The 20368-nt window shown below is 42.6% G+C and overlaps 1 long non-coding RNA gene across 1 annotated transcript in view; it reads right to left on the reverse strand.

The window, feature by feature from the left end:
* The window catches only part of AY512915 (cDNA sequence AY512915), a 43420-nt gene extending 23431 nt beyond the window's left edge, over window positions 1-19989 (reverse strand). Inside the window, exons 1-2 of the long non-coding RNA NR_033559.1 lie at window positions 19869-19989; window positions 13403-13540 (exon numbers count right to left, since the gene is read on the reverse strand). This is a non-coding gene — a long non-coding RNA (cDNA sequence AY512915). The remainder of the gene's footprint in view (window positions 1-13402; window positions 13541-19868) is intronic.
* Window positions 19990-20368: the final 379 nt, after the last annotated feature.

The following is a 20368-nucleotide window of genomic DNA, read 5'->3' on the forward strand; positions in this document are numbered from 1 at the left end:
CTGTCAGACAAGAAATGGGAGAGCTGGGGAGCATAAGTAATTTGCAAATATCTGGTAAACTGCAGAAAGAACGTGCAGCAGATTTGATCCCTCATCCATCCAAGCCAGCCCTTCAGCAGGTCTGAGACATGTCTATGCAAACTAGACCTTTAACAGCTCTGAAAGTCCTGTCTGTGTAAACCAGCCTACCTAGAGGGCGCTTGAGGAAATAAAAAATCTTTTTTTCTTTATTTTTTCTTTTCTTTTTATTATTAATCATTCCATTTGTTTACATCTCAAATGATATCCCACTTACCTCCTCTACCAACCCCCCATCTCATCTCATGTTATCCCACTTCCTGGCAACCCCCTCTACCAATCCCACATCCCACATCTGCCCTTCCCCTCCCTTTTGCAAGCTTGAGATTGCTCCTCCACCCACCCACATTCTTCTACCCCACTGCTCCATTATCCCCCTACTCTGGGGCATCAAACCTCCCCAGGACCAAGGGCCTCTGCTCCTGTTGCTGTTGGGCAAGGATGTCCTCTGCTACATATATATCTGGAGCCATGGATCCCTCTAGGTACACTTCTTGGTTGAAGGTCTAGTCTCTGGGAGAACTGGGTGGTCAGGCTAGTCTATGTTGTCCTTCTAATGGGGTTGCAATCCCTCTCTGCTAAAAAATAAAAATTCTTAACTAAAGGCAAATGGCAGAAAACACTTCAAAGGAGACACCTTGAAGTACAGATTTTAGTTACAGATGCAGTCAGAAGCTGTTGAATGGCTTGGGAGACTAGTGGCTTCTTATTTTATTACAGCTTTACACTCTGAGCAGCTCCTGGTCAATAGGCACAGCCTGCAAGCACTTAAATTAATATTGGTTTGACCTCAGTCAAAGCCTGACCTCTGTGCTGGGGTCTTAAAGGGCCACACAAAAGGAGTTGATATTGCTGCTTATTTATGGAGCAAGTAGACAACGTGTGTGGTTTTTTTCACTGTTGGTCTAGGTTTCCTCCTCTACTCCAAGTTGCTTTTCTTCTTGCCTAACAGCCACTTAACCGTGTCCTTGCTTGTTGATAGCCTGTCTGCACTTAGAAACATTCTGCATGTCTTATTTGATCCTTAAGGCAGCCCTAATTAGCAGAGTCCCTTACTGCTCTCACGGTGGTGGGCTTTCAAGCCCTGCATTCATTTTTCTAAGATTAGTTTCTCAAATATCATAAATTCTGAAAGTATACTTCCTTATGTGAGCCAAGCAATGACCTTCAATTGCCCATAGCTCCCAGAGGGAGCAAGTTGGAAACGAATCAGGTAAGAGTCAACATTTGTGGCCCTGTGGATCTTTTGACTGGTTTCACTAAATTACATCATATAGAAAACAGTTGCAAACTCTTAGGTCCTGTTGGAAGTATGTCCCTCGGTCTAAACTCATTCAGGTATAGTTTAACCCCACTTCTGAGTGTTCTGGGGACACAGTGGCCACAAGCTCTAAGGTACTCCTCCCTTCCTTCAGCATCACTTTGCTCCTTTATCAACTTTTTATCTCCAGTGTTCTCCTCTGTGAAGCGTGCCTGTTGGATAGCCACTGTTACTAGTATCATATCAGTATGTGCATTTTTACACATTTGCGTGCATTTGTAGAGGTCAGAGATCAATATTAGGTGTCTTCCTCAATCGCTCACTCCTTATTTTTAGAGACAGGATCTCTCATGAACCTGGAGTTTACCACTTTGGCTAGATTGGCTAGCCAGCAATTCCTAAGGATCCTCTGGGGTCTGCCTCCCCAAGACTGGGGTTATAGATATTTACTGTGTTTGGTTTTGATGTGAGTCCTGAGTCCTGCACTGAGCTCCCCATGCATCACAAGTACCTACTGAGCCGTCTTCCTGAGCCCTGTTGGAATACATGCAATGCCTTCTGTATGTTCCTTACTTGTTGTGCTACTGAAATCTCCCAAAGTTGACACCATCAAGGCCTGAGTTCTATCCACGAAGGAAGGGGAGTGTGGTGTTCGGGTACCTGGTGAGCGAGGGTCATTCACAGCTGAAAATTGAGCGCCTGGAAACACAAAGGCAAGTTTCCTGTCATAACTAGAGTCTACCTCAGAATTGCTTGGTGGGCTGGTCCCAGTTTCTGCACTGAGCTGATCCAAGATCTTACTTACATACATAGTGATGACAGTAAAGGTAAGGGCTTTACCAGCATCACAGAAACAAACACAAATTCAGTGGAAGAAGCAGACAGGCAAGTGTTCGAAGCCATGGCTTGCCTAGTGCACAGAAACAATGAAATGAGTGTTCCTCTTACTGCCTCCTACGAAGCAAACTAGCTGAAATGTGGATTCATAAATCTCTCAGTTTGGGATATTGCCTTTGAGCTAGGGAATCTGGCTTCTGCCTGGTGCTTTATGCTCAAAGCAGGCTTAATTTTACCTTGAGGAAGAATATGATTTTTGATACTTGGCCTCAATGCTAATAACTGGATTTAACCTAATCCTACTGGGATATCCTTTCAACTGAGATAAGCCTAGGACACAGTATGTGTGAATTGTGAGTATTTATGTGTATTTCTGTGGGGAGCAACCTCTCATAGGGCTGGCGCTAATTCTGTTAGGTTGACTGGCCAACAAGCTCCTGGGATGTGTCTTTCTCAGCCTCCCCAGTGCTAGGATTATAAATGCCTGAGCCCACTGCTGGCTTTTTACTGTGGGTTCTAGGGCACTGAACTCAGGTCCTCATGCTTGGAAGTACTTTGCCTACTGAAGCATCTCCACAACCTTTCCATGCGGATTGTTTTTAATGAAAACCAGCACAAAGCGGATTATAAAGAACCACCACCATAGTTAGTTTTCATAATACCATGGCTAAATGCCCTTCAATATGGTAGGTAGTTTCTCAGTACTCTATCAATTAATGATCTAGTATCTCCTGATAAAATGAAGGAAAACTGATCCTATGTCTATGCATTCTTAAAGTAAAAATAATACACTCTGAAGCTAAACTTTCAAGGTTACCCAAAATAGGCCAGCTCCATCTGCTCCAGGGGCAATATTCATCTGAAAGGACAGGTGATAGTTAAAAACCACATTTTTTTGCCCTTTCCCAAGGTTAAAGCATTTCACAGGTTACACCTCTCCTCATATTGGTATTGGTTGGTAGCATTTTGTATTGTGAATTATATGTCAAACATTTTGTGTATCTATTGGGAAGTTGACCTCCTTAGAAGTAGGCAGTACCATCAAATGTACAAATTATGTTCAAATGGAGGGTACTCAGAGGCCTTAGCTATCTTGAGCTTCCTAGCTAGAACTTCTTTAGTGGGCACTACCTGTCCCTACCATCACCACTGCTAACTGGATCAGAGATGATATTTAATTAAAACCAAGATAAGGGCTCTCTTCTTAAGAGTTTTAAAATTCACTATGTTGAAAAAAAAAGAAAAAAGTATAGAAATTCAAGATTTTCATAAGACTATACTTATTTGTACAAACTGGTGGGGAAATCCAGTCTATAGGGAGAAGCAGCTAGGACAAAGTACAGATATGGGAATTGTAGCCTCAAATGAAAAAGATGGCTGTCAACTTTGTGCTGTCTCTGTGGTATAGTCCAGGCCTTGGAGGACAATTCAGTGTTGTGCTAGTTAGCTTCCTCTCATTATATATAAATAATTGGGAAAAATCAACCAATCCAAAAAAAAAAAAAGTTTTGGTGTACCATTATAGAGTTTCCAGTCCCTGGTTTCTTGGCCCCATTGTGGGAGTTTGTGATGAGGCTAGGGGCTTACTTATTAGCAAACAAAACAAGACAACCAAACAAATGGGTGAAGAAAGTATCAGAGTTGGTCCCATAACCCCCTTTAAGGACATGACACATATGACATAATGATCTCCCACTACCTCTTAAGGGCTCCACCCATTCCCATCAGCTCCATCCCTGTTGAGACCATGCCCTTAGTACCAGGGCCTTTGCAGGACATGCAACAGGCATGCAATCCTCCTTTTAAAGACCCAGTCCATCTTAAATGGGTATTAATTACAACTAGAAGAGCCCCAAGTCGTAAACAGTCTAAGCAAGTTCATGGACAATTAGCTCTGAATGAAAACTAGTAGAATTCCCCAAAATTTGCTCAAGGGGAAACAGCTGTATCGCTTAGTCTTTTACTTAAGGTTTTTAAATGTTGCTTTGGAAACTGGAATGCCATGTTCTGGAACATGTGAGGTAAGCAAAGATACTGGGTTTGTTATCTTAGGAACTTCGACCCTAAGACAGCACACTGAACACAAGTTTATCTGTGTGGGAGGAGATCCTAGGAAGCATGGTGAGAAGAGGAAGAGAGAGAAGCCAATGGAACCATGGAGGATGCTATTGAACCAGTTACCCTTAAATCAGGGACTTAATGCCTCTGGGAACCTCTGTGAGTTAGTGTAGATCCTGCTCAAAACCATCTCAGGCAACCGGTGCCACCTTGAGAAGGGTGCCACCTCTGTTCGGTAGTTGGGTACTATTTTTTTTTTTTTTGGTCCAGGTATCTACTTCCTTTCCATCTCCAGTAAGACCTCATGCCTCCAGCTCTCCAGTCCCTTAACAGCCTGTAGTTCCTGGTGCCTTTTCATCTGTCAGTGATTCTCAATCTATGGGCTGTGATCCCTTTGAGTGGGGGATCAAACAACCCTTCTATAGGGGTCATATGTCAGATATTTACATTACAATCCATAACATTAGCAAACAGGTATGAAGTAGAAACAGAAATAATTTTATGGTTAGTGGTCAGTCCAACATGAGGAACTGTATTAAAGGGTCACAGTTCCAGGAAGATTTAGAACCACTGATGTATATAGTCATATACCATCTATCAGGGATGTCTCATATGTAGATTTTCCCATGTACATACCTAACCATTCTGTTAGTTACTGGTTAGTGAGTGGTGGGGTGGAAGTGGTAGAGGCAGGAGAATAGAGAAGAGATTAAAAGAATTCATTTACTTTATATACTTTTTGCTGTTTGTGCTCTCACATTCTGTAAAGTGGTGCTCAAGCAGGGCTTTGATGCCACAATCAATTTGAATCTTAGCTGAGTTTATAGTTTTAAGTTTATGCTTTTTTTTGGGGGGGGACTTTCTGGGTCTTGGAGTTTGGTGTAGTTAGTACTCAGGAAATATTTGATGAATGAATGAAGGAGTAAGCGAATGGATGACTGAAGCAGAATGTGATATCCATTAAGAATTGAGTGTTTACCAACCAAAGAAAACACATGGTAGGACTCATGGATCTAGCTGCATATGATGATCAACTAGCAGGCCTAGTTGATCATCAATAGGAGGAGAGGCCCTTGGTTCCTGTGAAGGTTCTATGCCCCAGTATAGGGAAATGCCAGGGCCAGGAAGCAGGGGTGGGTGGGTTGGTGAGCAGAGGAGGGGATAGGGGGTTTTCAGAGGGAAAACCAGGAAAGGGGATAACATTTGAAATGTAAATAAACAAAATATCTAATAAAAATGAATTGTGGATGTTTAATGAGAAAAAAAAAAAGAATTGAGTGTTCATAGAGCATGCTTAACTTTTAATGTGTGGTGCCCAGGACAGGAGTTCAGGCCACAGGGAGACCAAGTTTATGTTGTCTTTGGGAAATCAACCTAGGGAAGGAGACTGTCAAGCAGGGCCTGAAAGTGGGTTCCTGATCTCCTGGGCAGAAGTGACTTTTGGGGTACTTGGAGTGGCTTGGATATAGCATGTGTATTCCTCTCTGCTCCATAGCATCCTTTCCTGAGCAGAGGGTTCATTGGGAAAAGGGCTAAAGTGATGCCTCCAAAATAGGTACATTCACTTCCCAACCACTCACCAGGCAACCTCAGCTTCCATTTGTGCTGTACTTAGGCAAAGGGTAGGCAGGAAGGGTAAAGACAAAACAAGCGGTAAATGTTAATACTGGGGACTCCAGACAGTCAAGGTAAGAGTATACCTCCTACAAGTGGCTACACTTTCTCTTGGTTTTATTTATTTATCTATTGTTTTGGTTGTTGTCAGAGTCACACTGTGCAGCTTGTTATATTGATCGACTGTTCCTTAAATTCACTGAGATCCGCCTGTCTCTGCCTCACAACTGCTGGCCTCAGTGGGAGAGGAAGTGTCTTGCAGAGATTTGAAGTGCCAGAGGAGTATACCAATGGGGGCCCCAGCCTGCTCAGAGGAGAAGGGGAGGAGGAGATGGGGGAAGGATTGTAGGAAGGGGTGACCAACCAGGAGGGGGGCAGTGAGTGGATGTAAAGTGAAGAAGTAAAACAAACAAACCCCTGAAATTTGGCATGTAAATACATGAACCTGATATGTAATAACACTACATTATCATTATATTTATCATCGTTGTTATTATTGTGCCCACCGTTATTCTTTGTAGCATGTAGATGTTTATCATTCTATTGTTATAACAGCTGACGCAAGGCATGCTTGGTATTTATTCAAGTATTTCATACACTAACTCACAGATAGGTAGTATAATCTGTACTGTAACCACTGTACAGATTATGGGACTGAGGCTTGTCAAGTGTTTTCTCAGCATCACCTAGTTAGAAAGTGGCTAAGCCAGGACTTGAACCTATGTAACCAGGTCATATTTTCCCCTTTACAAAAAGATCAGGAGGGAAGAATGGAGAAATTTTAAAGCCAGGAGCCTAAAATGTCTCTTACACATCACAACAGCCCCCTAGCATAAGCTGTGAGTCATGCCATTCACTTCATTATGAGCACCTTTTGTGTATCTAAACCTCAGGGGCAAAGATTTTGCTTCGGATCTTCTTCTATGCAGCCCAGTGATCTCAACCCTAAAGCACCCCTGAGCTGAGAGAAAAAGGAAATCAGCTCTTTGAGATAGCAGCATTAATTTCTCACTAGCATTGTCACTGAATGTCAGAGTTGCAGAACCCTGGCAAGAGTGGATCAGTCATGGGCTCCTTCAGGGACACAGGCTCTGAAATGAGTCTGGGGTTTTGGACCATAAACCAATATGCACTGATTGTTCCTCTTCACCAAGCCCCGATCCTCCTTCTCTTCCTCCTCATCTCCCTGCATCCTGTGTATCCTTTCTCCATTTAGAAGAAGCCATGCAGCCGCACTCGATGCCTCCTGCCTTGAAATACCTGGCAATGGACCCTTACTAATGTTTTGATTTCCATCTAGCAGCTGCATGTGAGGGAGAACACGCAGTGCTTATCTTTCTAGGTCTGGGCTACCTCACTCAGGATGATTATTTACAACTCCTTCTATTTATCTGAATCTTCATAATTTCACTTTTTGTAATTTCACTTTTTCTGATAGCACAATAATATTGCAGCTTATATATATATTACATATTATTTTACTCATCAGATTCAGATGATGGAGGTCTAGACTGCGTCCATTGCTAGTGTGACTGAAGCTGCAACAAAAGCAGATGAACAAGCGTCTCTAGAGTCGGATGTAAAGAACTCTGCGAATGTGCCCAGGAGTGGATAGCTGGGTCAGATGGTAGATTTATTTCTAGGTTTTGAGTAACTTCCACACTGACTCCCACAGTGGCTGTATCATTTCCATTGCCACCAACAAGGGATAAGTTTTCCCCTTCCTCCATATCCATGTCACTATTTGTTATGTTAGAAACATATCTTAACCAGTCTGACTGGGATAAGATAAACTCTCAAAAAAGTTTTAATTCATATCTTCTGGACAGTTAAGGATGTGAATAATTTTTAAAGGTATGTTTCAGGCTTTGTAACTTTTTTTTGAGAACTCTGTATAGTTTTATGCTCTGATTTTTAATTTTTAGCTTTACTTCTTAGTTCTTTGTAGATTATATATACACTAACCCACTGTCAGATACATAATTGGTAAAGATTTCTTTTCCATCCTGCAGGCTGCCTCTTCACTTATTTAATAATGTGTAATTTTCCATTCAGAATTTATTTTTAATTTCACAGGCTCCCATTTGTCAAATGTTAATCTAATGCTTGAATTACCAGGGTCCTGCTCAGAAAGAATTTTCCTGTGCCTATGAGCTGAAATATAGTCCCTCCTTTCTCCTCAGAGTTTGGTATAGTTAGAATTCAAGAATTACTTGATGAATGAATGAAAAAGTAAGAGAATGAGTGGGTGAAGTAGAATGTGATGGCCCTCAAGTGCTGAGAGTTTAAGAAACATTCTTGCCTTTAATGTCTGGGTCCCAGAACAGGAGTTCAGAGGACAGTCCACTATGGCTCCATCTTGCTGTCAGAGTCTTACATATATGGACTTTATATATGAATAGTTATACCCTGCCAAAGAGCAACCTCTGGGCTACAGTTATACCCAGGAGTGGGATAGCTGGGTCACTAATAGATCTGTTTCTAGGTTTGAATATCCTCCAGAGACCCTAGTCCCAAGGGCTGGGTCTTCAGGAAGTGGCTGTTAGGGAGTTGGTGGAGCCTTTAAGAGACCAAATGAGAGATCCTTATGTCATGTGTGTTATGCTCTTTAATGGGATTATGGAACCCACAATGACACTTTCTTCATCCTTTTGTTTCTTGCCTAAAAGGTAAGACTCATCACATCAGGTCTTCTGTTGAAATCCTTGACCCATTTAGAATTCTGTATAAGGTGAGAGATAAGGAGTGAGTTCCATTCTTCATGCAGACGTCCTGTGTGACCAGAACCATTTGTTGAAGGTGCTACCTTTTTTCCAGTATGTATTTTTGGATTTATATCTGGGATCTCAAATTGATTTCATTGATCACTGTAGTTGTTTTTTAATCCTAGTATTTTACTATTTATGTTGTTATAGCTCTGAAGTATAAGTTGAAATCAGATATGGCGATGCCTCCAGAAGTTCTTCTATCATGCAGAATTGTTTGAACGTAGTTGTAATCATTCTTTTGAATTCTTTGTCTTGTAGTTCTTCTAGGTCACTTCTATTAGGTACCATTATTATGGGGTTAGTCATGTGTGCAGGAAGCATGTTATCTTGGCTTTTTTTTTCCCCCTCTCTGTGCTGGGATTTGAACAGCTAGAATAGTTTGTTGCTTGAGTACCCCTGCCCCTCAAGCCACCTTTCTTTTTAGTGGTGATATTTATGTTCAGGAGAGCACTAAGTTATAGCAAGGTTCAGATGTTATTTTCTTCAATGGGGCTTGTTCCCGAAAGTTCTGCAGTAGAGCAGCTAGAAAGTTCTAAGGAGGGGAATCTGGGATCTCCTAGTTGCTACAGAAGACTTCAGGGACCGGACTCCCAAAGCAAGGTTTCTGGAGGTTATAGGCAAACCTGGTACAGGAGTCCATGAGCAGTTCTTGGAGCATGGCTCTTGGGGGATGTAAGATTGATCTTGATTGTCTAGTCACTATCAGCATATGCATACACCACCAGCATGTCTAAAAGGTGATTTCAGGAAGAGTGAACTGGGGTTGGAGAGGGGAGACCCTGACCTAAGTGTGGGCTCCAGGCTGAAGAAGAAGAGGAAAGTAACTCGAGCTCTGGCAGTCATTGCTCTCTGCCTGGTGACTGCAGATACCGCATGACTGGCTGCCTCAGGCTCCTGCTGCCATTCTTCCCTGCTACCACGGACTGTGTCCTCAACCATACCTTCCTTCTCCAAGTTGTGTCTGTCGGGCATTTTGTTACAGTGACCCATAAAATGAATCTCTCAGAGAAGCAGCTTTCAAAGAGGCATAGACTACAGTTGTCTCTAGGCCTAGCCTGCCACTGCGAGGGTCAAGAGGGTGGACATTGCTCAGAGCCAATCAGCTCCAGTCATGGAAGCATCACCCCGAGGGTGCCTGGGAAATAGTCTGCCCAGGTTACTCGGTACTTATGGAAGACTGAAACCCAGAATTAAGTATCTTTCCTCTTCTTTCAGGATCCCTCCAGTCTCTTATTTTGATAAAAACCTCACATTCTGCTAGCTAGCTGAGAGAAATGTTTACAGGGTTTAGCAAGTATATCACAGAAGCAATATGCAGAAGATGTTGGAGCTGAGAGAAAAGAAGGTGTTAACTAGCAAAGCACATATCTGAAGCTGCTGAGCCATGTAGAATATTTGGTGCTATGAGCCAGTCAGGTGGCTTAGCTGAGAAAGGTGCTGTTGCTAAGCTTGATGATCTAAATTTGATCTTCAGGTCCCAACTTAAGCAAATCATTTTCTGACCTCTATCTGTGCATGGAGGGGGAGGTGTAAACCCACATACACGTACATACACATGATAAATAGATAAATGTTTGAAAGTTAACACTCTATGGCACACTTCTTTTGAGAATGCGTCTGTCTATTCTGTTGTCCTTATAAGTAATTGAGAATGCTCATAGTGTGCATGTCTGTGTGCGTGAGTGTGTGTATGTGTGTATTCATTCCTTCTTCTGACACCATTGCACTTAAATCTTGCAAGTGTGTATGAGAGATGATATATACAAGTGCTGTTCAAGGAAAGAGCCCTATAAATTTCATGAAACCAAGAGTTTCATTCAGTGTTCTGCCAGTATAATGCTTCACACTCAGGAGACACTGTCAAATATTTAGTGAGTGAATAAAGGAGTGTGTCAGTGAATCCTGCTTAGCTACCTGATGGGAATGGGTGATGCTATGACAGCAAATAACTCTGGAAGCCACCCTACTAGTTTGAAAATCACTGATTGGTGATGTGGTGGTGTGGAGTAGAAAAACTTGATACATCATGGGTTGAAAACTCTAGACTTATCATTTTATGTACCAAAGACTAGAGAGAGACCACTATCTTAACCTGGCAAAGTGTCTCCTGGCTGGCTCACAGATACTACACTACTTCCTGATTGGCCCTAAGTGGAATGTGACTCCCCTAAAGCTGTGACTGACCATCATATCTGAGGCGCCCTTACCACTCTAGTATTCAAATTAGCCTTTGCCATGGTGGTCCCCAAACTTTGCTTCTCAATAAATACTATTAATTAAGCAAAGTGACACTGGCAAGAGGCGATGTGGATAAATAAAAAGAACAGAATTGAGAAACCAGAACTAATAATCAAGTGATTTCAGACAAATATAGCAGGGTAAGTCAATAGGAAAGAAAATACACAAACACATGCTTAACCCATCACAATCCTCAGTATTAGAGTTGAAGCTATAAATATAACCAAAACTTTCTGTGGTTTTGTGTAAAGTAAAGAGCTATTATATATAGTATCAAAAGCACAAACTACAAAAAAAAAAAAAAAGAAAAGAAAATCAGGATAAACAGGATTTTGTTAAAATTCAAACCCTCTGTACTTCAGAGAATATCACTAGGAAAATGGAGAGAAAAATGAGAGAATTTCTCAAAGATCAATGTCTGACAAAAGATATGTCCATAGTATCTTACAACTAAAAAGGTCCCAATTAAAGATAAGCAAAATATGTGAATAGACATTCACCAAGTAAGATTTATAAGTCGTTAATAGACACATGAAAAATGACCAACACCATAAGACACTGGGGATTTGACAATCTTAACACAGCCAGGAGAGCATCAATAGCCACAAAAACTGGCCACCATGTTGATGGACGTGTGGAGAGGGACCTCATGGATTGCTGGTAGGAGAAAAATCACTTGGTGAGCCCTTAAAGAACAATATACAGCTGCCCTGTGACTCAGCAAATCCACTCTTAGTGAGAATGCATGTCTGAATAGAGGCTTCCATGTCAATGTTCAAAACAATTGCACGTCCAACAGGAGAAAATAATTTTTATATCGGTTAGTTGGTGAATGCATAGACAATAGGAACACCCACATGACAGAATTGGTCAAGAAATAAAGTAGAATTGACAAAGTACTAATGCATGCTGCAATGTGGCTGCAGCTCCCAAAATATTATAAGTTAACAAGCAATCAGCCATGAAGACAACATATTTGCACGATTTCACTTATCCCTAGGATCTGTAAAAATGAAATCCATAGAAACAAGCGTCAGCAATTCCTTGATGCTGAGAAAGGGAACACAGGTGCAAAATAAGTGTGATGGGCATAGAATGATAGAATCATGTTAAGGTGTGACTTAGTGATTGTGTATGTATGATAAAATTGTTTAATTGTTCACAGAAAGTGTGTGGCCCGGGAGCCATGGAATGAGGAGGTTCAGACCTGGAGCAAGAGTAGGGTTAAGGCATGTCCAAACCCTGGAAATCTCATCCTGACATCAGCAGGAGTAGGCTCTTTCCCCCTGTACTGGACCAGCATGTCCTGGCACATGTAGCCCTTGCCACCAACACTTACCCCACCAGAAGAGGTCACACAGACAGTACCCAGGTTAAACTTCTTCCCCCTAATAAGGTCATGTCCAGCAGCACCTGGCATTCCTTCTTATGCAAATGAAACATCCCAGGCCCATGGCCCAAGCCAATGATGTGTACTCACCCTTAAAGCCCCTACCCCATGTCCAAAGGTTTAAATAACCTTGGTTCACTCAATAAACTGAACCAGTTCTCTGAAGCTGCTCCTGGGTGTGTGTTCTTTGGCCAGCCAAGATCCTCTGGGGACCCACTCATCTAAGTTTCTCTCACTCCAGTCCAGCCCTGTGCTCAACAGGCCTGGCTACTTCGAAGGAGAGAAGCGAACACAGGATAGAAATGAAGTATAGAACAAAATGAATGGGATCAATTAGAAATGAATTCCAAACATTTTCCTCCCTGTAGCTAATAGAGCTCTGGTACCCAAAGGGTGGGAGCTTTGATGCATGAATGAACTTGCTAACACATAGAAACAACTCCATTAGTAGCATTACAATTGCAGCCACATTGTTTAATATCATTGTCTACTTCGTAGGAACACAGAGATGAACAAAGCCATCACCTCGCTTGTCCTCTGCAAGACTTATGCTTTACGGTTGCAAATAGCCATTAACCAACCATAGAGAGGTTGGCCAGGCTTACAGGTTACCGTAACACATCACCTTTCTTCTTCTCTCTGTACATTTACTGATTATTTTCCTAGTTATTTTTGGAGGAGTAGGGGAAGCCAAGGTTTCCTGCTAATGTCAGACCTGGGGTCAAATGCAAGTCCCCTGAAGCACAACCTCACCATCAAACTCGAATACCCTTCCTGCTGCCTGGGGTCTGATTTCATGTGGGTTACACCTCAGCGAAGGCACAGAGCAGGATGTCTAATAGTTCCTAACTTTTGTCCATTCAAATGTTCTGGGGACAGAAATCCCTGTGGACAACTAGAGCTTATTCCACTGAGCACTATGAGCAGAATAAGCTTCAAAGAATTGTCCCAACAGAGGCTAAGATGCTATAGTATTTTCTACTGGCCTCCTGCCTTTCTCTGGCTGAAGGCTTCTTTGAGAGCTGTTACCCCTCAAGGTTTAGGCTTGTCAAGTATGGTCTTTTAATTGGGAAGGGGGTAGGTGAGAGTTAGAGGATTTCTGGTGTTTCAAAGTGAGCAGTTTTCCATAGGAAGGTGGGAAGATGACTTCTGGCTTACCTTGGGCATGGGACCGTGCTTCTTAGTGGATCAATGAAGCCAAACCTTGGAAGACTGAGATATTCTCGTCCTGAGAGTTTCTGGTGAATCACAGAAAAACAAGTTTGCTTCCAAGAGTCCAGGCCAGTAGCTGAAGGCCTGGAGAGAGAAAAAAATTGAATTGAAAGGAAATGACATTTCATTTATCTTGCCATCTACTCTGATGGCCACCTTCTAAAGGAGAGGGGGGGAGAGAGAGAGAGAGAGAGAGAGAGAGAGAGAGAGAGAGAAAGAGAGCGAGCCAGCCAGTGAATCAGACCCAGATCTCGGCTAATAAATAACGTTGCAGTTTAGCAGATTCAGCCGGAAGCCGTACTTCAGGTACATGCTTGTGGATATGCAGCGTATGGGGGAGGAGAGGTGAAGCTGTCCATTCTGAGTACACACTGGATGCCCAGAACCCAGCCCACTGATAGGCAGTTACTACCCAGATCGAAATCAGCCAAGCTGTCCTATCATTTCAATGTGGCAATCTTCCCAGTTAAGGTCTTTGGTGGCAAATCAAATATTCTATTATATTATTTTCCAATTTCAGTCATTTCCCCAGCTGGGCTCTCAAGTGGTATATTTCCCAAAGTTCAGTAGCACTGTCTGACTCACCATCTGCCTTGATGGCCTGACATACCAGACATTGACTTGAGAACCAACATATATACGGCCCAAGGACACCATCCAGCTCTGGTTTATGGCACCTGAGGGGCTGTGAAACCACAGAAGTCTTAACCCAGATGAACACCCTGCTGGATCTATGAGAGAACCACCTCTCCAGAATTGCTGGGGGTTCTTCACCATTTGCTAGGTGAATGCAAATTATGTTCACCTGAGAAATTTCACTGTCTCCCATTCTCCGATGACTAATAAGACAATTTGGCCTTTTCCAGTCTGGCTCTGCAGCATCTGTAAGACACTGAAGGCACTTACACGCAGCATTTTAGCACCAATTCAATCTGATTAGGTGTGCTGTCAATGATTGGGCCTTGAATCCTAAGCAGGTGGTTTGTTTTCTACCCTAGCTGCCTCCCTAGCTCTCCTGTGAATCATTACCTAAATTTTAGGGAGCCGAATTTAAGAATAACTCATGTTCTTTAAGAGGCACAACAAGGAAGGGACACAGCTGGAGCCGGAATTTTGCAGCTCTCTTAGGAGCTAGCCTGGAATCACTGAAAAGGACTGGAGCCAAATATTCTGCACCCATTATCCAGGGTGATGGAAAATGATTAGTACATAGCAAAACCATGGCAACCTTCAAATTCTAGCAAGCCCCTGATCCCAGCTCCCTGTGAACTTGCTCAGTCCCAGCTTCTCTCAACACTCATGTCACTAATTGGTGACACAATTCCCTCTCCATCAGTTCCTGCACTCCAATCCTGCAGTCTGCTGATTGGCTCCTGGAGGAGTAGATCTGGGTGTACAGAGGGAAAAAGAAGAGAGAACAAAAGAGGTGAGATGAAGATGTAACTCAGCCAATCACCTTAGGAAATACAAGATGGACTCTCTGAGCACAGTAACTGACATTTGGACCTACAAAGGCCTGAGAAACAGGGAGTAGCCAGACTGAAAGTCTTTGGGACTGATACAAACTAGCAATCAGGGCAATTCTCACTTTGGTGAACAGACACTTTAGTCACTGAATCACACCATCCTAGAACTGAAGGGCTGGAGAACTGACCTGGCATGTCCCCCTTCCAACCAAGGAGTTACCTCTCCCACTCTTAGGACAGGAGGCTGCTGCTCCTTTAAGCAAAGGTGTCAGGTTCAACCACTGCAAGGGGCAAGAAGTCAATGGAGCTATGTGTGAAAGAGCAGATAGTGTGGACAAGCAAGGTGTAAAGGTGCCAGCTTTGCAAGTCCAGTCTGAGTAAAGGTGTGTATGTGTGTGTGTGTGTAAATTAATTTTTAATAATAAGAATTTAAAGAGTACTGAATAGATAAACAATCCCCATCTCTGTGCAACTGATGGTACCTAGAGCTACCAGTTTGCTGTCCTGGCTCATGTGATGATAGGAAGCAGACCTTACGATGCCACCTGATATGTGTCACATGGCTTCCTCACTATGTTTCTCTCGTTACGTCATCCTTCACTATTGATCCCATTCATTTTATGTATTTATTTTTCTTTTTTCCATTTTATTGAAAATAGAGTTTTTTCTCACATAATATATTTTGATTATAGTCCCCCCTCCCTTTACTCCTCCCAGTCCTTCCTCATCTTCCCTTCCATCCATCTACCCCACTTTTGTCTCTTATTTGAAAACAGGCTTCTGGGGCTGGAGAGATGGCTCAGCAGTGAAAAGCACTGACTGCTCTTCCTAAGGTCCTGAGTTCAAATCCCAGCAACCACATGGTGGCCCACAACCATCCATAATGAGATCTGACGCCCTCTACTGGGGGGTCTGAAGACAGCTACAGTGTACTTACATATAATAAATAAATTAAACCTTTAAAAAAAAAGAAAAGAAAAGAGGCTTCTAAGGAATAATAAGACAAAACCAAAACTAACACATTGAAATAGGACAAAACAAACAAATGGAAAGGAAAGAACCAAAGAAAAGGTGAAAGAAACAGATATAGATGCAGAGACCCACTTGTTTGCACACTGAGGAATCCCATAAAAACACTAAACTGGAATTCGTAATATACATGCAAAGAACCTTTACAGTAAAAGAAGAGAATACATGCATGCATATATACTTACATGCACACACACGTATATAGAAGCTAAAATAAAGACAGTTTTTAAAAAGGGAAAATCCCTGACATGACATTATGAGACAAGTATCCTCCAAAGACACCGAGTTTGTTTTCTGAGGGATAACTACTGCTGGGCACGTAGTCTATCCTTCAGAGTAGTTTTTGTCCAGTTGAGACTTCCTTGAAGGAAACTTAGTTTTCATTTGCAAGTGGTCAGTAGTTGTGAATTGCTTCTGGGTTAGGGATGGGGCATAGGTTCATTGCTCCTCTCAGCTCTAGGACCTATCCTGTGCAGACCTGTGCAGGCCCTGTGCATGCTGCCTCCGCCTCTGGGAGTTCACATGCCTGTCAATCATGTTCATTTAGAAGGTCTGTTTCCTTGGTCTCCTCCATCCTCTCTGGCTCTAACACTTTTTCTGCTTCCTCTTCCATGGGGCTTTCTGAACCCTGAGGGGAGGGATTTGATGGAGACATCCTGTTTGGGGCTGAGTGTTCACTGCTTAATGTCTGGCTGTGGGTCTCTGATTTTTGTTCTCCTCTGCTGCAGGAGGAGGCTTCTCTGACGATGGCCAAGCATAGCACTAATTTTGCTTCCCTGCCCAGAGTCTTTATTTATTCATTAAATTCCAGTCATTTGTATTAACTGTCTACTATTCCTTCTGTGCTCTTCACAAGCAAGAGGCATAAGGAATACCTTGGGAGGACCCAGAGAGAATTTTCCTTGCAAACAGTTCATATTACCTATTATAGGACACATGCCAGTATATGTATGTACCCTAGAGTTACTATGTGTGGATTGATATAATTCTCTCCTGCTCCTCAAAAAATGTCAGAGCCTTACTTTCTGGTTTTCAGTTTGTAAATATCCTCCTTTAAAATGTGGTAAGAGAAGTATAAACTGGGAGTCATGAAGCTCAATTCTGAACACGTTCCAAGTCATAAATTTTGTCAAATAATTTGCTGAACATATGTAAACGCACTGGTGTTCAGTAGATCTACTGCCTCTCATGGCTTATCTGGGTTTTGGTATAGACATACATCTTCATTGCTTAGGATCTTAGGATTATAAAGAGCTGTACAGAAATCTCTGCACACAGCAGCTACAATTTATTTTCATATTCTTCGTAATTTAATGAAGCACAGTAGATGCACAGCCAAGCTCGTTTGCTGCTCTTGGGCATGTATTTCCAAAGGTCACAGATTTCACGTGGAAGTGTTACACGATAGAAGCCTTGCCAGGAGCCCTTGAGGAAAATAACATGAATTGCCTGAGACTCTAATTGGTTTTATGGCAGTGGTCAGACCAGTGGAAAAAGACATCCCAGCTGTCAAATACACAACCTGGCAGCAAATGCCAACAGCCCGCTCCACACAGAACTGCCATTTGAGAGGTGCACACAGACCCAGCCATCAGAAATTCTCCCTCCTACTAATGATTTTTCAAATCTACTTCATTGTAACTGGTTTCTCTGGAGCACACAAAGCATGTAGCTTTGACCTAGGACCGGCCACAGCTAGGCTTGGAGTAGCCACAGCCCAGAACTAGGTAGTTGTTGAGTGAGAATTTAGAGATGTACACGCTGATTAGGACACAGTTACATTATTTATTTGGCCCTCGATAGGTGTGGGGTGTTTTGTAATTACGGATGAGTTGGTGAGGGCCAAGTGGAAATCAAGAACCTCTGTCTGCCAAGAATAACAAGCCTAAGCCACGATACTGTGTCCTCCAATGACAGCCCCAGTTTTTCGTTCGGTTGTCTTGGTTTTTTTCCTATCTGAATAGTCTTCTGTAATTGTGAACCAACTCTGTCTATTGTGTTTCTTGTTTATAAGAGATGAAACCATGCAGGCCTGTGAGAACAACAAATATCGGTGGCTAGTCATTGCTGTTGACAGTTTGTGTGTGTAGCTAAAGAAAAACAAGCGAAGAACTGATCGGGATCTACTTAATACTGGCCAAGTAAGACACCTATCCACACAATCTGCAGGCAAACTCAAGGGTGTGTATATATATATATATATATATATATATATACATATATATATACACATATATATATGTATGTATGTATATGTGTGTGTGTGTGTGAGGTGGGAAATATTAAGTACTGTGCCAAGTGTCATAGCTGAAGTTCTAAGTCCCAGAAGCCTTTAAGACAGTAAACAGTTACAACCTGTCCCCTATGCTTCTCCTCTGCCTAGGACTACAGGACCAATTATCCAAAGCCGCTTTGACCTGCTCTCATTTCTTTATCATCTTCCACAGGTAGCTCAGGACAGATCAACGGGACAGACTGACCCCCACACAGCTACTCTATTTGGTGCCCAATGTTTTCTGTTTGTTTTGTTTTAACTTCCCTTGCTTGTCAGTATTTTAAGCATGAGCTGTTTCATGGAAGTACTTTCAAACGAAATCCAGATACCCTACTTCCCTTGAAAAATGAGAGGAGCTGGCAATATTGGCTTGAATCAGCCACAGCTGCAGTTGCTGTAACTGAGGACCAGCTGCTGGGACAAATGATCTCTCCAGCCCCCTACCCTGTGCCACCTGGACTGCTCTTTCGCCGCAACTTCTGATCAAACCCACAGGCATTTGGATTTCAATTCTAGCATTTTTTTTCTTATATAAAGATGGCATTCTGAACTGAGAAAGGAACACTAAAGAGGACCAGGAGACTGAACAATCAATGTCCTGGGACTAAGGACCATTTGGAACTAAGAACCATTACCATGGGAAACAGTGGGGCAAAAAGGTTAGACGCATAAGAGAAACAGGATGTGGTAGGAAGCCATGGGTCCAGCCTTCACTAGCCTAGGCAATTTGGAGTTCTCTGGGCCACCATTTCTTCATTCAGAATATATGTTTAATGGCTGGTTGTAGAACTTAAAATTCAAGTAAGTATTTTTAAGCAACCACCATGCACCAGAGACTCTTGTGAACACTGGTAGGAGAACAATAATTGAAACAAAGCCTGTATTTATGTGGCATATTTGAAGTGACATCGTGTCAACCAGAACAATGTCTGGCACATAATAAAACTCAATACATGTCAGCTATTATTATTCATGATCTGTTTTCTCCTCAAAAGTACTACTTGCCTTTGGAAGTCATAAATCCATTTAAGCTTGTGTTTTACTTCCTGGTAGTGTCGACAGAAAGCATTCAGAATGATCATGAGACTTGTCCAGGCTTAGCAGACAGGAATACGATGATTGGTTATTGATATCTGCAGGGAGCTTGAGTTATGTGCACAGAAATACATCTGGAGGTTTGGGCCATGCTGTTTGGAAGACTTCCTTTTTTATGCAAAATACACATATGTCCTTGGGAGTATTCTCAATCTTTCTCAGGTTTGGTGTTCTGGGTAAATCCAAAAACACCATGCCCCAAATTGTTCCTTTTAGCAAACAGTTCAGAATAAGGCAAAGTCATGTTCTACTGTTGCAGGGGTCAACAGAAGCACACAGCTCAAAGGCCTATGATCTAGGGGGCTTTTCAAGAATTGGCCCAACAACCTAGCTGTAGAGATGACCCTTGTAGAGCTGTAAATCCAACTCAGTGGGACAGAAGTATTCAAATGCCTGCCAGAGATAGTAGAATAGCTTGAAGAAAAACACAAGAGTTCCAACTAAGATACATAAGCCCCAGAGATCATACCAGTAAACCAACAGGCCAGGATTCTTTCTACCTGTGTCTATCCACCCCCAAATCCCAGCTTCTCCTGTCTCTCCTCACCCCACTGGTCTTCAGTCCATTCACAGTTCCAGGCCTGACAGGGTAGAAGGACGCTGCATGGTTTCTCCTTCGTAGACATACCCCAGGGTCCAGCCTCTCCAAGTTGCTCAGGAGCTAATGTGAAATCAAGCCCTTCCCAGCAATGTTAAATAGAAGCTTCCTGTGTTCCCTTGAAGCTCCCACCTGCAGCACCAGTCTGGGGGCAGTTCTTCATTGGAATCATCTGTGTCCACTCACGTGGAAGCCAAATTCACAACAGGTAGCTGTGGTAGAGGAGGTCCCTGGTGGGTGAGAGAGAGGAAGCCTTTTGTAGCTTACAGCTTACAGGTGGACAGACAAGATGACATGCTGTTTTAAGAACCGCAGGGACCTATGCAGAGCCTGGGATATGGGCTTATGTGCTAGTTCAACTTCCACACATCGCAGAGGCTGCAGGCTACTAAATTATTTTCATCCTGCTCCCCGTTAAAATAGTGCCTTACACTCCAAGCCCCATACTA

This window comes from Mus musculus, chromosome 6, assembly GCF_000001635.26.
Source record: "Mus musculus strain C57BL/6J chromosome 6, GRCm38.p6 C57BL/6J".
In the NCBI taxonomy this organism is placed as follows: Eukaryota; Metazoa; Chordata; class Mammalia; order Rodentia; family Muridae; genus Mus; species Mus musculus.